This window comes from Adiantum capillus-veneris, chromosome 10, assembly GCF_014529385.1.
Source record: "Adiantum capillus-veneris isolate H3 chromosome 10, ASM1452938v2, whole genome shotgun sequence".
Taxonomy (NCBI): domain Eukaryota; kingdom Viridiplantae; phylum Streptophyta; class Polypodiopsida; order Polypodiales; family Pteridaceae; genus Adiantum; species Adiantum capillus-veneris.
The window spans coordinates 156,578,455-156,598,490 of record NC_140940.1 but is presented as its reverse complement, the minus strand read 5'-3'; the positions used below and the strand labels follow the sequence as shown (position 1 = coordinate 156,598,490).

General features: G+C 45.6%; 1 protein-coding gene across 6 annotated transcripts in view; it reads right to left on the bottom strand.

Moving 5' to 3' along the window:
- Positions 1–20,036, bottom strand: part of LOC147449928 (ARM repeat superfamily protein) — a 134,393-nt gene that overhangs the window by 75,939 nt on the left and 38,418 nt on the right. The window lies entirely within an intron of this gene.

Genomic DNA, 20,036 nt, shown 5'->3' with positions numbered 1-20,036 from the left:
CCTCACGTTTGAAAGGTTTTCGACAAACTCACATGATATGTAGTTTGAATCTTCCAAGTATCTGGTAACCTCATTCTGAAGGATACATTATTGATCTTCTTTTGAATCTAGAAAGGGCCATAGTATCGCATACTTAGCTTTGGAAAAAGACGCTTCTTACCCTTTCATTTCTGTAGGCATGTCTTCTCAAACCATAAAAGCACCCATCATTCTCCTTCAACTGTAAGTCACGTCGATGCTTGTCCGCTGCCTTCTTATGCCTTGCTTGAGACTTCTCAAGAGCCTCGCGCACCTTGGCAAAAGAAGTATTCAGATCTAGATTATACTGATTTGCTTCAAAAATCTTATCCTTGGTGCCTAGAATAGGTGGAACCTTCTCAGCACCCTCGATGATCTCAAATGGCACCTTCCCAGTATGCACTGTGTTGTTGTAGGCAAACTCCACCAGGGGCAAATACTTTTCCCACTCAACCCTTTGATCCAAAATATAGGGTGCTTCAACAAGTCCCAAACCACTAAATTGGCTATCTCAGATTGCCCGTCTGTCGAGAACTGCAACCACGTGCCAATGTTCTCCCAGATTGCCCTCGAAAACAAACTAGTGAATCCTCTGAACCAATGGACTTAAGCACACCATGTAATCGGAAAATCTGTGAGACAAACAGTTTAGCCAAATGACCGGGCTTAATTGTCTTCTTGACCCGAAAAAAAATGAGTCTGCTCATTAAACTGTTGATGCCTGTTCAAATGTCATCATGCCCACTCGTAGTCTTGGGAAGATTAAAAATGAAATCCATTGCTATACTTTTCCATGGTTTACTAGGGACCGGTAAAGGTTGCAAAAAAACCTGGTGCCGTATGCCTATCAAACTTGACCTTTTGGCTCTAATTGTGGCTTAGCTGAAAGCAAATCACGATAAAGTCAGTAGCAACTGCACGCATATCCTCAGGCTCTATAGCAGCTAACCCATCAGGTCAATTGACAAACACTGGTGAGCACATGGCGAGGACCCACCGTCTCAAAGAACTCATCAGTAACTCTTTCTCCCACCTAGGTCCACTGAGATGCCTAGCGATGGAAGGCAAACTCATGGTGCCGCTCTTCAATGGTGATCACCTCCTGTCGAGCATGCTGCATCTGCTCCTCCATCCAAGGACTATCAGGGTGGTGCTTCTGCATCCGCTGTAGGGAAGCAATGCCATGTCGGAGCCACTGCTCCTGTTCCTCCGTTGCAGCCAAGCGAGCTGCAGACTCCTAGAGGAAGAAATGGCTAAGCTCAACAAGTTTTGTGGCCACTCTACTAGCAGGGGTGTCCTATGTGCCCATACTCTCTGTCCAAAGCGCCACCATCCGCTTTCTGAGCTCTGTATCCAGTAGAATCCTCAAGGGGATGCGCAGCATCGCACTCCCATTCCTCTGTCTGTCTGCCACAGTAAGAATCACTGGCACATGATCTGAAAAGGTAGTCCCTACCAAAATGCATACAAATCCTCCCATGTCTCAGATGCGGTCACTGGCGTAGAAGCGATCTATCTGAGATAGATTCACGCCCCATACTCTGCGGCAGTCAGATCAAGAGAAACATAGGCTATCTAGAGGTCGCACAAAGCCTGCATGCTGCCAAACATCTGGAATCCCCAAGGTCATACATAAACGCTCCCAAGCTGCCAACTCAGCCCCGTTCACAGTAGCATGGCTGCCTCCAATCCTATCCGAGGGGTCCTCCAACATGTTGAAGTCCCTCCCAACACACCATTGCTCTGCATGAGGCAAAGACTCCAGAATGTGTGACAAAAAATCAGCTCGTGCACTCGCATGGTTGGACGCATAGATGTTCAGGAAGCCCATGAGGCTACCATGAACCTGCATAGTAACCCACTGGATTCTACCTAGCACAATGATACCTCTGCCCACAATGGCCTGCTGACATGAGTCCACAATAGTCATACACCCACCTCCCTGGATGCCTCCAAGCCCAAAAGCAGCTGACAAAAAGGTCTCATAGCGGCCTCGCAGAATCTAATCACAACGCCGAATGCGGATCTCACAAGGATGGTGCTCCTAAAGCATAAGTATATCAATCATACCACCCACAAGGCATCTCTGAAGCGACCCCTCTGACGCTAAATTGGGGTCCACCTAAACCTTGCACATTCCATGACACAATCCTCATGGGATAAGTGAGAAAAGACCGATGCTGCAGCAGCAGCCAACCTCGCCATCTTTGAGGCTGGCTTGGATACTGAACGACCCCGAGATAGGCGTGTCTGTAGTAATTTGTCACCCAAGCCCAAGAAGAGTGTGCACTTTGTAGGGCTACATCCTCTGTCCAGGAGTCCTCATGTACATGTACATAGCAGGGTGTACTTTGCGTGTCAAAAAAAAAGTGTACCACAATGTGCCTACATCCTGCTGTATTTGGTGGTCTCACAAAAAACTTGGCTAATGGCCACAGAGTCTGTATCAAATCTGTCACCCAAGTCTCCCATGTGGTGACTCGGTGAGAGAACTCGAGAGCCTAAACCTGAAGCCAATCCATCACTAAATCCATAGTCCACTCAGCCTGATCCCTACCACACAGTGGGAAGGAGAAACGAACCACTGTGTCCAGGGTCTCTGCCCCTCTAATTGCTAGAAACAATACATGGACTCTGAAGCAAGCCGCCTCAAGGTCGAGAGAAGAGTCACCAAGGAATCGTCTGAAGTCGTAGGCGAAGAAGTCCCACCAGCCACGAATGTCGAAACTGGTCAGCCCACGAGGGACAGCCGCAAAAGGCGACGCGCACCAACACGGACATCCACAAGGATGGTTGCTCCTCCCATGTCAAGCGGCTCATCGCAAAGACACTGCCAAGAGACCTCCTACCTACCAAGGAAGGTCCGATCCCCTGGGCCAACTGTGGGGCATGAGGGAGCAGACGATGGAGCAAGGTGGCTAGAGGGTGGGATGGGAGGGGCAGTAGAGGGAGGGATGCTCAAGTATGGTTGCTCCTCCCACGCCAAGCGGCTCGTCACAAAGACACTGCCAAGAGACCTCCTACCTACCAAGGAAGGTCCGATCGCCTGGGCCGGCTGTGGGGCATGAGGGAACAGACGACGGAGCAGGGTGGCTAGAGGGTGGGATGGGAGGGGCGGTAAAGAGAGGGATGTTCGAGAGAAGGGACAATAGGCGGAGAGGGAGGATAAGGGGCTATCAATGGCAAAGCTGAGGTGGAAGGGGTACCCGTCAGTTCGACCTGTTGTAAGAGGGTTGAAACGATTCCCTGTGGAAACCCACTATGGTAATGGACTTGGACACACCAAATCCGGAATCTGGCATCACAGCAAATACTTTAAAAGAAAAATCCACTTAATGGAGTTTATCAGAATTCACAAGAAATGACACGGCGCGGCGTAGTTCCGTGCCCAGAGAGGTATTGGCCCCAAAGTCTGGCGCCCCTTTCGATATTTATTTTTATATTAACAATTGAGCGAAGTACAAATCCGCAGGTCCTCTTTGCTCAGTGTTCTCAGGCAAATCTAAGAGACAAAGAGGCCCTAGTTACAATTTTATAGGCTCTGGGCCTTCTAAAAGCAGTGCATGAAAAGCTTCAGGTCTCAAAAGCATCTGGTCCAAAAGCTAGCGCTCCAAAGGCTGCCAGCGGATTTCCGTACAACTTGCCACGTGACCCAGCCAACACAATTTACGGGCCTGCCGTATAGCTTGCCACGTCAAGAACTCATGCGATTTGTCTTCTTCTTTTTTTATCTATATGTCCCTTGGGCCCCATTGGACGGGACTCCATAAGTTGAGAACAACTTATAAAGTTATTTTATCTCTCAGGGGTTTATCCGGGTGGACATGCCACGTCATCACTTGTGACATACCCCTCCCTCTTGAAAGAATTGTAATCGCCCTCAATTACGCCTGCAAAATCAAACGCACGCCACAAACTAGTTTAGTAGACACTAACTCTAAGCAATGACACATTAGACGACACAAATCTAGCACTTGCACAAAGACGACAGTCACTGGACATTTAAATCACATCACATAAAGTCCATCGAGATATCGGACCATGATCGGCAACTTGTTTAGCAATCGCATCTAGATCTATCCCAAATCTCACTGATGTCTGAATTATTGCTATCATGTCCATCTCATATGGAATCTCAAGACCAAAATGCTGCAATCATTTTGTCTTTCAAACATGCACTCAAACACTACTCACATGAGAGAGCACACAAATCAGATTCATTTCGAGAATTTCCAGTTCGAAGTACTTCTTTGTCATCCAGCTGAATACTGTTAGCCCCATCAATATCCCTGAAATCCAAAGGAAATCAGTGACTTTATTCCATCTAGGTGATCTGTGACAAAGGAGCGGATTAACTCCCCTCTTGTGCAATCCCACCTGCACCAGATATAACCCGTTGATCCTCGGGAACTCTTGGAATAGTCGAAGCTACAACAAAAGTGTCTAGGTAAAGTTCGAAATATGAGGACTATCTGTTAGGTCCACCTCCTCCATCCACTTTACATCCAATGCCGGATAGTTCTTGAATTTCACTAAGAACAACATATCACTTTCCTTTCCTTGTGGGCCAGTATCTGTTCTAGAACAAATATCTCCTCGCTCTCTTCCACTGCAGGTTGCTCCTCAGGCTTCCTGACGATTGGCACCTCACCCTTGAAAGGTTTCAAGAGACTCACATGAAAAGCATTGTGAATCTTCCAAGTATCAGGCAGCTTCACTCTGAAGGATACATCATTTATCTTCTCTTGAACCTGGAAAGGGCCATAATATTGCATACTTAGCTTTGCAGTCGCGTCGATGTTTATCAGCTACCTTCTTTTGCCATGCTTGAGACTTCTCAAGAGCCTCGCGCACCTTGACAAAAGCAATATCCAAATCTTTCGTATACTGATCCGCTTCAAAAATCTTACCTTTGGTGCTCGGAAATGGAGGAACTTTCTTAGCACCCTCGATTACTTTAAATGGCGCCTTCCCCGTCGATGAATGAACCGTGTTGTTGTAAGCAATTTCCACCAAGGGTAAGTACTCCCATTGAGTTTGCTATTTCAGACTATCTGTCTGTCTGTGGGTGGAAAGAGGACGAGAACTGCAACCACGTGCCAATGTTCTCCCAAACTGCCCTCCAAAACAAACTGGTGAATCGGGGGTCTCTGTTCGAGACTATGGACTCGGGCATGCCATGTAACCGAAAAATCTGTGAAACAAATAGTCTCGCCAAATGGTCAAGCTTAACGCTCTTCTTTACTGGAATGAAGTGGGCCTGCTTGCTAAATCTGTCGATGATTGTACAAATGCCATCATGCCCATTTTGAGTCTTGAGAAGATCAAGAATGAAATCCATAGCAATGCTTTCCCAGGGACAGGAGGGTATGGGTAAAGGCTGTAGAAGTATTGGTGCCTTATGCCTGTCGAACTTGACCTTTTGGCATACTAAGCAACTGTGAACAAACTCATCCACAACCTTTTTGAGCCTCGGCTAAAACCAACCCGTAGGGCGGTAGACTTTAGCTTTCACCCAAATCTTTACTCTTTTAAACTTTACGACACAAAGGAACTTCACAAATAAACTTGTGACGGGGGATTACACTTCAAAGAAAAACACGGCTTGGCAGCTAGAGTACTTCCAAGCGGACAGTGACACCCTGCTAGCCCCAAAGACTAGTGCCCCTTTTGGTATTTCTTATTCTTATTACACTTGAGAAAAACCCCCACTTTTATGGGGCTGAAAATCCCGTTCTCTAACCCGATTTTGGCAGCATAACCACAGTAGAAGTCTCCACTGAAAAAATCCAAAGTAAACAGTGACTTTCCACGCACTTTACAAAATCTGGCAAGAAATTACAGCACGCTGAAATCTCTATTTTTGACCTCCAATTTGCACCAAAACACGTGTTTGGTGATTCCCTAGCATCCCCTAAGCTGCTAGGACCTGTAGACATCAAAACTAGACAAAACCCTAAACCTGCAGAAAATTACAGCAAGCTGTAATTCTCTGTTTTGCGCTCCGATTCGCGTGCCGATCACTCCCGTGGGTAGCCCTCGAGGTCCCGAACATGTAGGGTCACTTTCCCTTTGAACTAGACGAATTCCTCGCGGGAAATCTCTCCAAGTTGTCCTATACAAGCATCCAAGGCTTCCCCAAGGCTCCCCTGGCATTACCTTGCAGTTTAGGTGCAAAACCCTAAACCTGCCGAAAAACATAGCAGGTTGTAATTCCCTGTTTTGCATCATTTTGAGCGGAGCAAACACATCTACGCGTGTCTCAGTCTTGCCGAGGGGCCTAAATGAATTTAGCTAAGCCTAGGCCCCTCTTGCGGAGCAAACACATCTACGCGTGTCTCAGTCTTGCCGAGGGGCCTAAATGAATTTAGCTAAGCCTAGGCCCCTCTTTACTAGTAGGATTCCAGTGCCGATCGGCCCAACCATCTCGTGGTTTGATTGGTCGTGACACCTACGGATGAAACTCTCGGCCAACGACCGTTTCACATTGGCCACACGATGTCCGGGCATTTGTAATTTTTACCAAGAGGGTCCCAAAAATTAAATAAAAATCAAGGGAAAGATACCAGCAAATATATATAGTGGTTGTCACAGTCTCGTGACGTCAGCCAATAAAAGTAGCCCTCAACACCCTTCAGAGTGGTATCAATGCTGCTATGGCTCCTCTCTCAAAACCTTTTCTCTCAAAGGCTATGTAACACACAACATTGTTTTCCGCATCAAATAGCCATCCCGTATGGAATAGCCTGCAATTGTCTCCGCACTCTATATCCAGTGAAGATATCTGCAAAGTCGGGATCTGTAACGTACTAATCTACCATATCCTCAGAACTTACCTTTGGTAGAATTTGCCTACAATAACAAGATACACTCTTCGACAGGGAAGATGCCATTTGAGATAGTTGAAAGTGCTGCGAAGGTTCCATCCTTCCTGAGCACGAAAGATTAGATATTTGAAGCGGATGAATATTCGGATACGGCTTTTGCCAAGGTTCGCGAGACTGCAGAAGTCTCAAGAAAGACAGAAAAAGGCAGCGGATCGCCATCGTCGCGACTTGAAACTGAAGGAGGATGATTGGGTGCTCTTACGTTTTGAGAAGGCACGCCTACGAAAGAAAAAGGGAAAGGAGAGGCTTTTTCCAAAGCTTAGTATGCGATACTACGGACCTTTCCACATCACTGAAAAGATAAATGATGTCTCCTTTAGATTGAAACTGCCATTTACTTGGAGGATTCACAATGCATTCCATGTGAGTCTCTTGAAACCTTTTAAGGGTGATGTGCCTGATGATGGGGAGCCTGATGAGCAACCCCGAAGTGGAAGAAAACGAGGAGATCCTTGTTCCTGAACAGATTTTGGCACATAAGGATACGAATACTAAAGGTAAAGTCCGAAGGCGGTTCTTGGTTAAGTTCAAGAACTATCCTGCACTTGATGCGAAGTGGATGGAGGAGGACCTAGCAAATACTCCTCGGATCGTGAAACTTTACCTCGATGCTTTGGTTTAGCATAGTCTACTCCAAACCGAACCCGGAAATTCAGCTTGGCCGAAGATCAGGTGCAGTGGGATGCACAAGAGGGGAGTTACTCCGCTCCTTTGTCAAGAGATGCCTTGAATTTGATACTAAAGTCACTGATGTCTCTTTGAGCTTCAGGGATACTGAAAGCTGACAGTATTCTACTCGATGACTTTATGAAATGGAATTCCTGATAATGATACTGATTTGTTCTTGACTTCTTTTGAGTGCAGGAATTGATAGACGAAATGACTGCAGCATTTTGGTCTGATTGATCTCGAACAGACATGGTTGCAATAGGGGTTAGTCAATCGGACATCGATAAAGTCCCGATTGGACCTAGATGTGATTGCTAGCTACATTGCCGATAAATCATGGTCTAAGATCCGAATGAATGTTGAATGTCATGTGATGTCCTGTGATGTGACTGTCGATTTGGTACATGTGCTAGATGTGTGTCCCTAGTACATAGGTATTAACAATCAGTGTCTGCTAAGACGGTTTATGGCTTTTGTTGATTTGGCAAGCATCGCGGTCGATTACAATGCTTTCAAGAGGGGGGTATGTCACAAAGTGATGACGTGGCTACCGACAGCAAAACCCTAATTTCTGTCAAAAACCCTAATTTCCAAAAATCGCAGGGGTGGAAAAAAATAATAATAATTTTAAGCAACGCAAATCCCTGCTTTTTGGCTTTGCAAGGAAATTGGAAGAGAGAGAAAGAGAGAATCTGCTTTTGCTTTCAAGCTTTTGGGGCTCTGCTTTTGGGCATCCCTTGTAACATTTAAATATGCAGTGAGGGCCTCACTTCTCAGAGCATCTGGATGCAGAGTCTGAGAGTGAAACCCTAACCGCTCTTTGTACTTTGACATTCATAAAGAAATACCGAAAGGGGCGCCAGTCTTTGGGGCCAATATCTCTAGGTACGGAACTCCGCCGAGCCAGTGCAAATCTATTGTGATCTGTGAATTGTTTTGAAGTGGTTATTTGGTGTTGTTGCGATTGATTCTTGACTTGGAGTGTCCAAGTCTGTTACATCCTCTGCCAGTGGGGCGCTGTTCCCAATGGTTCTGACGTCTGTATGGCTGAAAAACAGTCAAGCGCATACACAGCGTTGAAAACGCACCTGTACGGTGAGGTTATGACCCTCACCGGTGCCTGCTTTGAAGTAGCAATTAGCTACCCCTGTTCCTGCTCAAGGAGGCTCTTGCCTCAGCACGAAAGCATGAAACCACACAGTTGTACATCAGTCAAATGAAGAGTCCTCTTGTGGGGCATCGCATAACTGCATGTAGGGGAGAGAGAGAGTAGTGTGTAGTGTGCAAGGCAGCACTCCTAGCACCACACTGTACATAGAGTGGAAAGAAAGCACTCCATAGCTCTTAGCCTATGACCGTTGCAAAACGAGGCCTCTCCCAGCTTAAAAATCAGCACCGCTTCTTGATGCAAGAGGAAGTGCTCAGGAATGTGCCACTTGGCGCGTTTACAGGCATTTTCCCGTTTCGGGGTTGCTGCCTAAAAATCTCCCGACCGGTTGCCCAGTTGACTTCAAGACAGAGTTGTAAAATGTTCCCCTTGTCATTCCGAAGGTAATGACGCGAACACATTTCACGGCCCGAAATAGCAGTTCCCTAATTTTTAGGAGATGCTTCCATTGAGCTCCCACTAGTCATCTGACCATCTATGCTCACTCGGACCGCATCCAAAAGTGCAATGTGGCCCAACTATCAGATACTTTCTGTTGGCGATCCCACCTTGACTTTATGCCTTTATTGAGTTCACTTCCTAGTATCCACCAACTTGCTAAGTGCGACGGGGGGACCTACATGACCTTGCACTGAGCCTAGACATCCTCTTACTATACGAATTCCAGTGCCAATCAACTTCCCGTCTGCGGGTGAAACTACCCTTCACATTGGCTATACAATGTCCGACCATTTGCAACTTCAAAAAGAGGGTCTCAAAAATAAAACAAAAATCATTAGAAAGAAACCAACAACTAAGGTTAGCAATTGCCATGTCCTCGTGACAGTTAACAGTTGCCACGTCCTCGTGACAGCTGCAATCTCATTTGGTCCCCAAGTAAAAGGAACTCCTTTCTGGGTCAACATATGCAAGGGGGAAGTTATCTCTGCAAATTTCCGAATGAAGCGCCTATAATAAGAGAAAACTTCGAACTTCATGAACAGTATTCAAATCAGACCAATCAAGAATGGTCTCTACTTTGGTAGGGTCCATCTTTACACCTTCCGCTGACCACAAGCATCATAGTAGACTTCAAATGGCTTTTGCAAGTCTGGCAAGGCCAACACTCATCCCGTTGTTAACTTTTCCTTTAGAGTTTGAAAGGCTGCAATCTCATTTGATCCCCAAGTAAAAGGAACTCCTTTTTGTGTCAACATATGCAAGGGGGAAGTTATCTCTGCAAATTTCCGAATGAACCGCCTATAATAAGAGCACAAGCCCAAAAAACCTCGAACTTCATGAACAGTTTTCAAATCAAACCAATCACGAATGGTCTCTACTTTGGCCGGGTCCATCTTTACACCTTGCGTTGAGACGATGTGTCCCAAAAAGTGTATCTCTAGCAAGAAGAGCTCGCTCTTTTTCGCATTTACGACCAATTTATGTTTCCGCAGTGCCTGGAAGACTTGTAAGAGGTCATGTCGGTGTTCTGTCTCACTCTTGGAGAAGACGATGATGTCGTCAAAGAAGGTGCTCACAAATGATCGATACTCTTGAAAATCCTATCCATCATACGGTTGAATGTTGCTAAAGCATTTGTAAGGCCAAATGGCATGACCAAACATTTGTATAAACCAAAAGTCGTCCTGAAAGTTTTCTTGTAGACGTCTCTAGGAGCAATTCAAATCTGATGATATCCGCTCTTCATATCAATTCTGCTTAAACAAGTGGACCCCTAAAGTCTGTCGAGTATATCATCGAACCTAGGGATAGGGAATCTATTCTGTGATGGTGATTTTATTGAGAGCTCTATAGTCAATGCACATTCTCCAAGATCCATCTTTCTTAAGTACTAGCAACACCGGTGAACAAAAAGGTGGGCTGGATGAGACCCTTTTCCAGAAGTTCTATTACCTAGTTCATTAGTTCTTCATTTTGGGCTCCGCTATCTCGGTAAGGTGGCCTACTCGTGGTGTACTACCGCGAATCAAATCAATCCATCTGATCAGGGTCTGTCCCCACACAATCTCGTACCACTCTTGCTTTCGTCTTTCCTTTTCTTCCACGTTCTTCGGCTACTCTGGAACTCTCTAGCCTATTTTCTAATTTTCCTCTAGGTACCTTTTTGGGGCACCGTGCTGACACATGTCCATGTGCTCCACAAGATACTCAACTCGCTGTTTATCAGTCAATTAGAGACGTGTATCTTTCTTTTTTTGAAACTTCCCTCTTCTTCGGTTACCATTAGTTGAATTTTTCCCGGTCCTCGGTGTCAAAAGTTGAGCTGGATAAGTCAGATTACCCGAATGCATAGCAAACCCTTGCTTAGCATGTCCCATCAGTTGTTGTATGGACTTGGACTTCTGTAGTAAGCAGTAATCTCATATCTCTTTGGGAAGTCCACAGCAAAATCGCTCGATTTGCTGCTTAAAAGTGATCTTTTTAAAAGAAGAGGCAGGTAGAAAACCATCCCCAAATCTCAGGCAATAAATATCCAAAGTATCTTCCTTGGTCAACCGAAGATGATTCCAAGCAGTGACCACATCATGTTCTTAATCCTGAGTGAGTCAAGAGCAGATGAAAAGCCGCTTGAACTTCAACCACTTTGTCGGTGTTTCTTTTCGTAACAGAAGAGTGGACCACCAAGTCTATGCATTTCCTTTCAAATAGGATGTTGCCCTCCTGATCTTAAAGTCCTCTGAGTAACGCCCTCCAGAAAAAGCTATGTCAAACTGTTGAATAAAGACGAGGGCCTTGTGAGTATCTCGAAAGCCTGAAAAGCTATCAAACTTTAGTGCTTGTCCACCCTCTTTGAATTCTTTGATCTTCTTGCTCTTATCGTTGAGAAAGTTGTATTGATTGTCTCTATAAAAGTGCTTCCTCTTAGAATACAACATCTGATCATCAGAGTCCGAACTTTCAGAAGAGAATGAGTCCTTAGAACTGTCAGAAGATTTCCGAGATCTTTGGTGGGATCTCCTCTTCTTTGCCGCTGCCTTGTTCTTACCATGTCTTTCACTTTTTCTTCGTTTTCGGCTCTTTCTGTCCTCATGACTGGAGTCAGAGGAGGAAGAGCTATCCAAACTATTAGAAGAGGATGAGAATGAATTGGAAACACCCTCAAATCCGAACTGTTAGAAGAGGATGAGGATGAGCTGGAAACACTGTCACCAGCGTGTGACTACTATCTATCCTTTTTGTTGATTTCTTTCTTATTATCTATTTACTTTCACTTTTTGGAAACACCCCTCGGGAAATCTAACTGCCCTGTATTGCATAGCTAGTGTGGAACTGTCCAGAGGGAGTCCAGGCCTGAGGGCAAGAGAGCACTAAGGTTGGACAAGGACTATGGTTAGCCAAGTGGGGTCATTGACTAGCCAAAGTGGAATCCTTTGCTACAGAGGCTACATTTCAGTTTTGGATGTGGCCGCAGTGTACAAAGAGGGTCGGATGACCTAGAAAGATACAATGGCAGCATCTCCTAAAATTTAGGGAACTGCTATTTTGGGACCTGAAAATGTCTTCGCGTCATTACGTGCAGTTTGACATGGGGATCATTTTGCTACTCTGTGGCCAAGTCAACAGAGGCTGCAGGTGAGATATTTTTAGACCCGAGGGTCTAAAGCGGGAAAATGCACAAATGAGTGACACTTGGCACTTTGAGGCCAGTTTACTACTTATAGAGAAGGCAAAAACGTGATTTATAGTTGGGAGGCTCATTTTGCAAGTCTCTGTCACAGGTTAAGAGCTATGGAGTGCTTGCTTTCCCTCTTATGCACAGTGCGGTGCCAGGAGTGATGCCCTGCACGCTACGCACTGCCCTCTCTCTCCCCTTTGGCAGTATGTTATGCCCCTCTAGTGGGCTTTTCATTTGACCAATGTACAGTTGTGTGGGTTCATGCGCGATTGCCGAGGCAAGAGCCTCTTGCACAGGTACTGGATTAGCTAGCGGCTAATCCCCCCCGCAGGTACAGGTGAATTCGGAGAGGTTTCACGCCAGAAATCTCGTCCGATTCAAAGGGCAAGTAGCCCTACAGGTGCGGGAGCTCGAGGACTTGCTAGGGATGCGACCGGCACGCGAAACGGAGCCCGAAACAGTGAATTACAGCCTGCTGTGTATTTTTGCAGGTTTAGGGTTTTGGCCCTAAACGGACCCTAATACCCCCAGGAGGTTCGGGGACGCAAGGGGACCGCTGTACAGGCGATCTGGAGCATTTTCAGGGCTGAAAACAGAGAATTCAGCGTGCTGCAGATTCTCGCCAGGTTTTGCAAAGTGCCCGTATGCGTCGGGAAAGTCAGTCAATGCGTGGGAATACTGACCGTGAAGGGTTCTAGTACAGTTATGCTGCCGAAATCGGGCTGGAACAGTGGAAATTCAGCCGAGTTTGTGCGGGGCAGCTTGTAAGAACCACAGCGTTTATTCCCTCTTTTGAACAATAAAGAAATACCGAAAGGGGCGCCTAAGTTAGGGGCCAATCTGGTGTCCGTCTACTCATACAGGTGCAATCTAGCAGCCTGTATCCCTCTCCCCTTTGTTGTGTCTTGAAAGTACAGGTAAAATAGACGACTAATAATGGGTGAAAGCTAAATCAAGGTTTAAAGTAAAGTCTACCGCCCTTTTTGGATTGAACAGGCCGGTTTCATGGTTCCATCGACGGGACTAAATCACTTTTTCCCATAGAAGTGAGCCTTGGTCAGTTTTGGGCTTGAAGACACAAGGGATCATAGACCAGACACAGGGAATTGCAATTATGGCTGACAGACCAGATGATGTGACTGAAGAGGTTTCCTCTTCACAGGGTCAACAGACACATGAAGTGGGTGAGTCCTCAAGACCACCACAGACTGATGATGATATATTCAGGACCCAGTTGGCTACTGCTGTGGCTATGTTCACACAAGTAATGCAGAACCCAAGGTTTTTAGCCTTTCTGCAACCTCCTGTTCCGTCTCAGCAAGTTGGGTCACTGGATCATATTCAAAAGCCTGTTAAGGCTCGAGCACAGGTGATTCATACCGCACAGTCAATGGAAACACCTGTACACTTGACGGAGAACATGCAGTCTCCACAACCTGTGCCTAAGGTGCAAGAGCAGGTGGCTGAGATGCCAGTTTTTCAAGCTGTACCAGTTCAGCCCGCCACCTTTCAGCAGCCTATAGCTGGTTCTAATGGGCAGGGAAGCAACTTACAGGCTATGCAACAGGTCTTCCCACCACCTTCAGTACACCCTGGCTATTTTGGAGGTGGATCGGTATTTCAGAGCATGGCTGGTCATGCACCTGGAAATCAGTTTTATACGCCAGGAACAGTGTTTGCGGGTGCTCAAACGATGATGCCTAACCCCATGTACAGTGTCATGGGTATGCAACCAGGGTTTCAAAGCACTCAGGGACAATTTGGGATGCCACAAGCAAATTTTGGTATGGCTGGAATTACAAATCAGCAGCCAAATATGGCATTTCCAGGTCAAGTTAATAGCGGCCAAGGAACACAGATGAACCCTAATAGTGTTCCCATGTTTCAGTCACTTCCATATGACAATTTAACGCCGCTGGAGAGGCCAACTCCGTACAAAGAAGGTGGCAAAGGAGTGTCATTCACGACCTTTACAGGGTTTGATGACAGGAAGAAGGCTCTTTCATTCCTCCAGCAGTTTGATAAGGCCTATGCAGGGGGAAACTTTACAGAGGCTTCAAAGGTCCGCAAGGCAGCCACTTTCTTGACAGGGAATGCGGGACAATGGTGGACAACTTTATTGCTTCAAGGGCAAGCTCCGTCCACATGGATTTACTTCAAGCAGATTTTTGCAGCAGCATGGTTATCTGATGATTTCGAAGCAGATGTCATGACAGAATGGCACCAGCTAAATGCTGCCACTTGCAGAAATCTGGATGATTACAATCGGAAGTTTTGGAAAGCTCTACTTCCAGTAACTTCCTATAGGTTTGTGCCATTGACAGAACAGATAGAAAAATACTGTTGTGGCCTACCCAAAGGATTGAGAAAATACTGCACAAAGACCAAAGTCACTACTTTGACGCAGCTCATCGAGGTAGCAAACACTGGCAATGGTTTGCTCAAGGGAGAAGATTGTGAATTTAACACTGGCGTCAAGGCAGGATCAGGCAAGAAAAATTCAGCCAAGAAGCACGTTCCCAATGAGGCTCCTAAAGGGACTCAGGAGTCGGCCAACACAGGGAAAGACAAAGCTACGGCTGAATCAGAAAAAGGACCAGCAAAGAAATGGAAAAGACGTTTTCCTCGCAAGTCAGAAGAGCAAAAGAAGGTCCTGAGGACAGAGAACAAATGCTTTATATGTGAGCAGCCTGGCCACATTGCTTACAACTGTCCTACAAAGAAAAGGCCAGCTGATTCTGAAGACAAGGAAGACAAGAAAGGAAAGAAGCCCATGGCTGGTCTAGTGCCAGATATGGTGGGCGATAAGCCAAATTCGGATGCAAGTGAGCTTTGCAGAGCATGGGGAAAGGTTAGGGATCAAACAGTGCTTATCTTCTTTGATCCAGGTGCCAAAGCCAACTTCATTTCCCCAGAATTGGCTTCAAAGTTGGGAATCAGACCTGAAGAGATGGGGTATACAGCAGAGGCAGGTTTGGCATGTCCTGGCCATACAGAGGCTGTGACACCCATCATTGGAAAGTTGCGTCTACATATCCAGTCCTATGTAGATGCTGAAGAATTTTACATCATGCCACTGGACGGATGTGATGTGTTGTTAGGTATTCCTTGGTTGTTTCGTGTACAGGGAATCATGGATGCCTACAACAAAAAGATCACTGTACAGAGCAGGGGAAAGACTCATATTCTGGATGTAAAGCTTAAAGGGGAGTCTATTCCTACTGTATCAGCTTCTGCTATTACTTCTGTAATGAAAAAGCATCTTTCTGCGTACTTGGTTTTTGCACGTGAAGTGTCAGATTGTGATGAATCAAATTTATCTGTGCTAGATAAAGAAAGGTCAATGTTTTTACAACAGTATAGTGACTGTTTTTCCGATTCATTACCGTCTCAATTACCGCCAGAGAGACCCGAGGACCATGCGATAGATTTGGTGCCAGGCAGTAGCCCACCAAATAAGCCTCCGTACAGGGTTAGTGCGGCTCAGCAGAAAGAGATAATGGGCCAAGTACAGGAGCTGTTAGAAAAAGGGCTGATTCAGCCCAGTTCATCTCCATTTTGTTCTCCAGTATTGTTGGTGCAAAAAAAGGATGGCTCATGGCGTATGTGCATCGACTACCGTGCACTGAACAAGAATACCATCAAGAATAGGTTCCCTATACCTAGAATTGATGATATTATGGACAAATTAGAAGGAGCAGCTATGTTTAGCAGGATAGATCTAAAGAGTGGGTATCATCAGATCCGCATTAGATCAGAGGATGTGCACAAGACTGCTTTTAGAACAACGTTTGGCCTTTACGAATTTTTAGTGATGCCCTTTGGTCTCACAAATGCTCCTGCTACGTTCAATAGGATGATGGACAGAATTTTCCATCCACACCAGCAGTTTGTTGGTACATTCTTTGATGACATGATAGTCTACTCAAAGAATGAAGAGGAGCATAGGCATCACTTGGCCATTGTGTTCAAAGAGCTACGCAGTCATAGGTTGCTCATCAATGCAAAGAAAAGTGAGTTTTTTCTGGAAGAGATTCACTTTATGGGACACATTGTCTCAAAGGATGGTGTCAGAATGGATCCTGCAAAAGTTGAAGCGATCAAGTCATGGCCAAATTTGAAGACGGTGCATGATGTCCGAAGCTTTTTGGGACTATGCTCCTATTACAGAAGGTTTATCCGAAATTTCGCTGAGATTGCTTCACCTTTACATGCTCTTCAAAAGAAGGCAGTCACCTTCAGATGGACACAGAAAGAGATTTCAGCTTTTAATCTCTTAAAGGAAAAGATGACTTCAGATCCAGTCATTGTGTTGCCAGATCTTAGGAAGTCATTTGTGGTCCAGTGTGATGCCTGCGGTAGTAGCATTGGTGCTGTGCTAATGCAAGATGGCAGGGTAGTAGCCTATGAGAGCAGAATTTTGCAAGGGCCAGAGATGACCATGCAGGTCTATGAGAAAGAGTTACTGGCTGTGATTCATGCGCTCTTAAGTTGGAAACACTACCTGCTAGGTGCAGATTTCGTTGTCCAAACGGATCATCAGACCTTGCGATACTTCTTGACACAGACAAAGTTATCTGAGAAGCATATGCGATGGGCAAATATCTTGTCCATGTTCCATTTTCAGATTGTGCATGTGGAAGGCAAGAAGAACGTTGTGGCTGATGCCTTGTCAAGAAAGCCACAAATTTCAGCTGTGTCGATTCCTTATCATCATGAACTTGATGATATGAGAGAACAGTATGCAAATGATGAAGATTTTGCAAGGGTCTTCGAGCAACTAATGGATGGACAACGTCATGAACACTATCTTCTTAAAGACGGGTTCATGATGATGCATGGCAGATTGTGTGTCACAAAGCCATTGCGACGCAAAGTTATGGAAGAGAGTCATGTCCCACCGTATGCAGGGCATCGTGGTATCGATGCTACAGTTAAAGCGGTAGAGACATTCTTCTATTGGCCTACATTGAGAAGGGATGTGGATGCCTTTGTGCGAGAATGCCTAATATGCCAAAAGGTCAAGTTTGACAGGCAAAAGGCACCAGGGTTATTGCAACCACTACCTATTCCAGATAAACCATGGGAAAGTATTGCTATGGATTTTATCTTTGATCTTCCAAGAACGCAGACAGGAAATGATGGTATTTGGACCATTATTTGCAGATTCAGCAAACAGGCTCATTTTATTCCTGTCAGGAAGAAGATAAAGCCAGATCAGATGGCACGCTTGTTTATGAGCAATATTTTCAAGTATCATGGCATGCCACAGTCGATTATTAGCGACCGTGATCCACGCATGACTAGTTTGTTCTGGAGAGGCTTGTTTGAGAATATGGGCACCACGCTCAAATTCTCTTCGTCATTTCATCCTCAAACAGATGGGCAGTCAGAAGAGGCAAATTCTACTGTCCTAGATCTGCTGAAGTGCTATGTGTCAGAGCATAAAGGAAAGTGGGAGCAGTATTTGCCATTGGTGGAGTATGCATACAATAATACAGTGCATTCATCAACTGGCAAGGCACCTTTTGAAATAGTTGAAGGTGGCAAGAAAGTTCCTCCCATACTGCATACAAAGGACAAGATATTTGAAGCAGATAAGTATGTTCAGGACATGGATGAAATGTACAAGAAGGTCAAAGTGGCCTTAGAAAGGACTCAGGCAAAGCAAAAGAAAGCAGCTGATCGTCACCGTCGTGAAGTGGTATATTCACTTGGTGATTGGGTGCTTCTACGGTTTGAAAAGGCAAGGTTAAAGAAGATGAAGGGCAAGGAAAGAGTGTTTCCAAAGCTCAGCATGCGTTACTATGGGCCTTTTCAAGTGTGCGACATAATCAGTGATGTTGCATATAGGCTGAAATTGCCTGACAGTTGGAAGATTCACAATGCGTTTCATGTGAGTCTTCTCAGACCCTATGTGGGTGATGTGCCAGAAGCTATTCCAGCTGAAGATCAGCCGGAAGTCGAGGAACTTGACGAGATCTTGGTCCCTGAACAGATTTTGGCACACAAAGAAAGGAAAGTGAAAGGCAAGGTTGCTAGGCGTTACTTGGTAAAGTTCAGAAACTATCCACCAATGGATGCTAAGTGGATGGAAGAAGGTGAACTTGCAGAGTCACCAACTGTGTTATCACTTTACCTGGAAGCCTTCGATTTGCAACCTACCTTGACCCCTTGAGTTTCAAAGCTAAATGGATTGTCAGTGTGACAATGGCTTTTGAAACAAATGATGTACATGGTATTTAAAGTGAGCTCAAATCAAATACCTGTTACATGAATGTTAGAGCTGTACAGATTGTCAGTTTGGCAATTGCTCTTATGGAATGTCCAAAATTTTGGTTAGTGCTATAGAAGTGAGTATTTCTTGTCAGTTTGTCAAGGATACAGTGATTGCTTCTATTGAAGAGTACATGTGTAACTGCATTCTTAAACTGTCGGTTTGGGTATGCTCGAAAGTGTTACGGGATCCAACGTGTACTATAAGACAGTGGCAAAATGTGCAGCTATCATTTTGTCATTGGAAAGTTAGTGACTCAAAGCAATGGCAGAGTGCGAAGCTACCACTATGTCATTGGGACAGGGTTCACACGCAGGCAATACATGAGTCGACGAGGTGTTGAATACACCAGGGTTGACAATGAGCATGTATGTGTCGTATATGTGTCGACAGGTGTTGAATACATCAGTGTTGACAGTAAGCATGTACGACATAGATGCAAACGAGGACGTTTGAGATTTCAGGAGGGGGGTATGTCACCAGCGTGTGACTACTATCTATCCTTTTTGTTGATTTCTTTCTTATTATCTATTTACTTTCACTTTTTGGAAACACCCCTCGGGAAATCTAACTGCCCTGTATTGCATAGCTAGTGTGGAACTGTCCAGAGGGAGTCCAGGCCTGAGGGCAAGAGAGCACTAAGGTTGGACAAGGACTATGGTTAGCCAAGTGGGGTCATTGACTAGCCAAAGTGGAATCCTTTGCTACAGAGGCTACATTTCAGTTTTGGATGTGGCCGCAGTGTACAAAGAGGGTCGGATGACCTAGAAAGATACAATGGCAGCATCTCCTAAAATTTAGGGAACTGCTATTTTGGGACCTGAAAATGTCTTCGCGTCATTACGTGCAGTTTGACATGGGGATCATTTTGCTACTCTGTGGCCAAGTCAACAGAGGCTGCAGGTGAGATATTTTTAGACCCGAGGGTCTAAAGCGGGAAAATGCACAAATGAGTGACACTTGGCACTTTGAGGCCAGTTTACTACTTATAGAGAAGGCAAAAACGTGATTTATAGTTGGGAGGCTCATTTTGCAAGTCTCTGTCACAGGTTAAGAGCTATGGAGTGCTTGCTTTCCCTCTTATGCACAGTGCGGTGCCAGGAGTGATGCCCTGCACGCTACGCACTGCCCTCTCTCTCCCCTTTGGCAGTATGTTATGCCCCTCTAGTGGGCTTTTCATTTGACCAATGTACAGTTGTGTGGGTTCATGCGCGATTGCCGAGGCAAGAGCCTCTTGCACAGGTACTGGATTAGCTAGCGGCTAATCCCCCCCGCAGGTACAGGTGAATTCGGAGAGGTTTCACGCCAGAAATCTCGTCCGATTCAAAGGGCAAGTAGCCCTACAGGTGCGGGAGCTCGAGGACTTGCTAGGGATGCGACCGGCACGCGAAACGGAGCCCG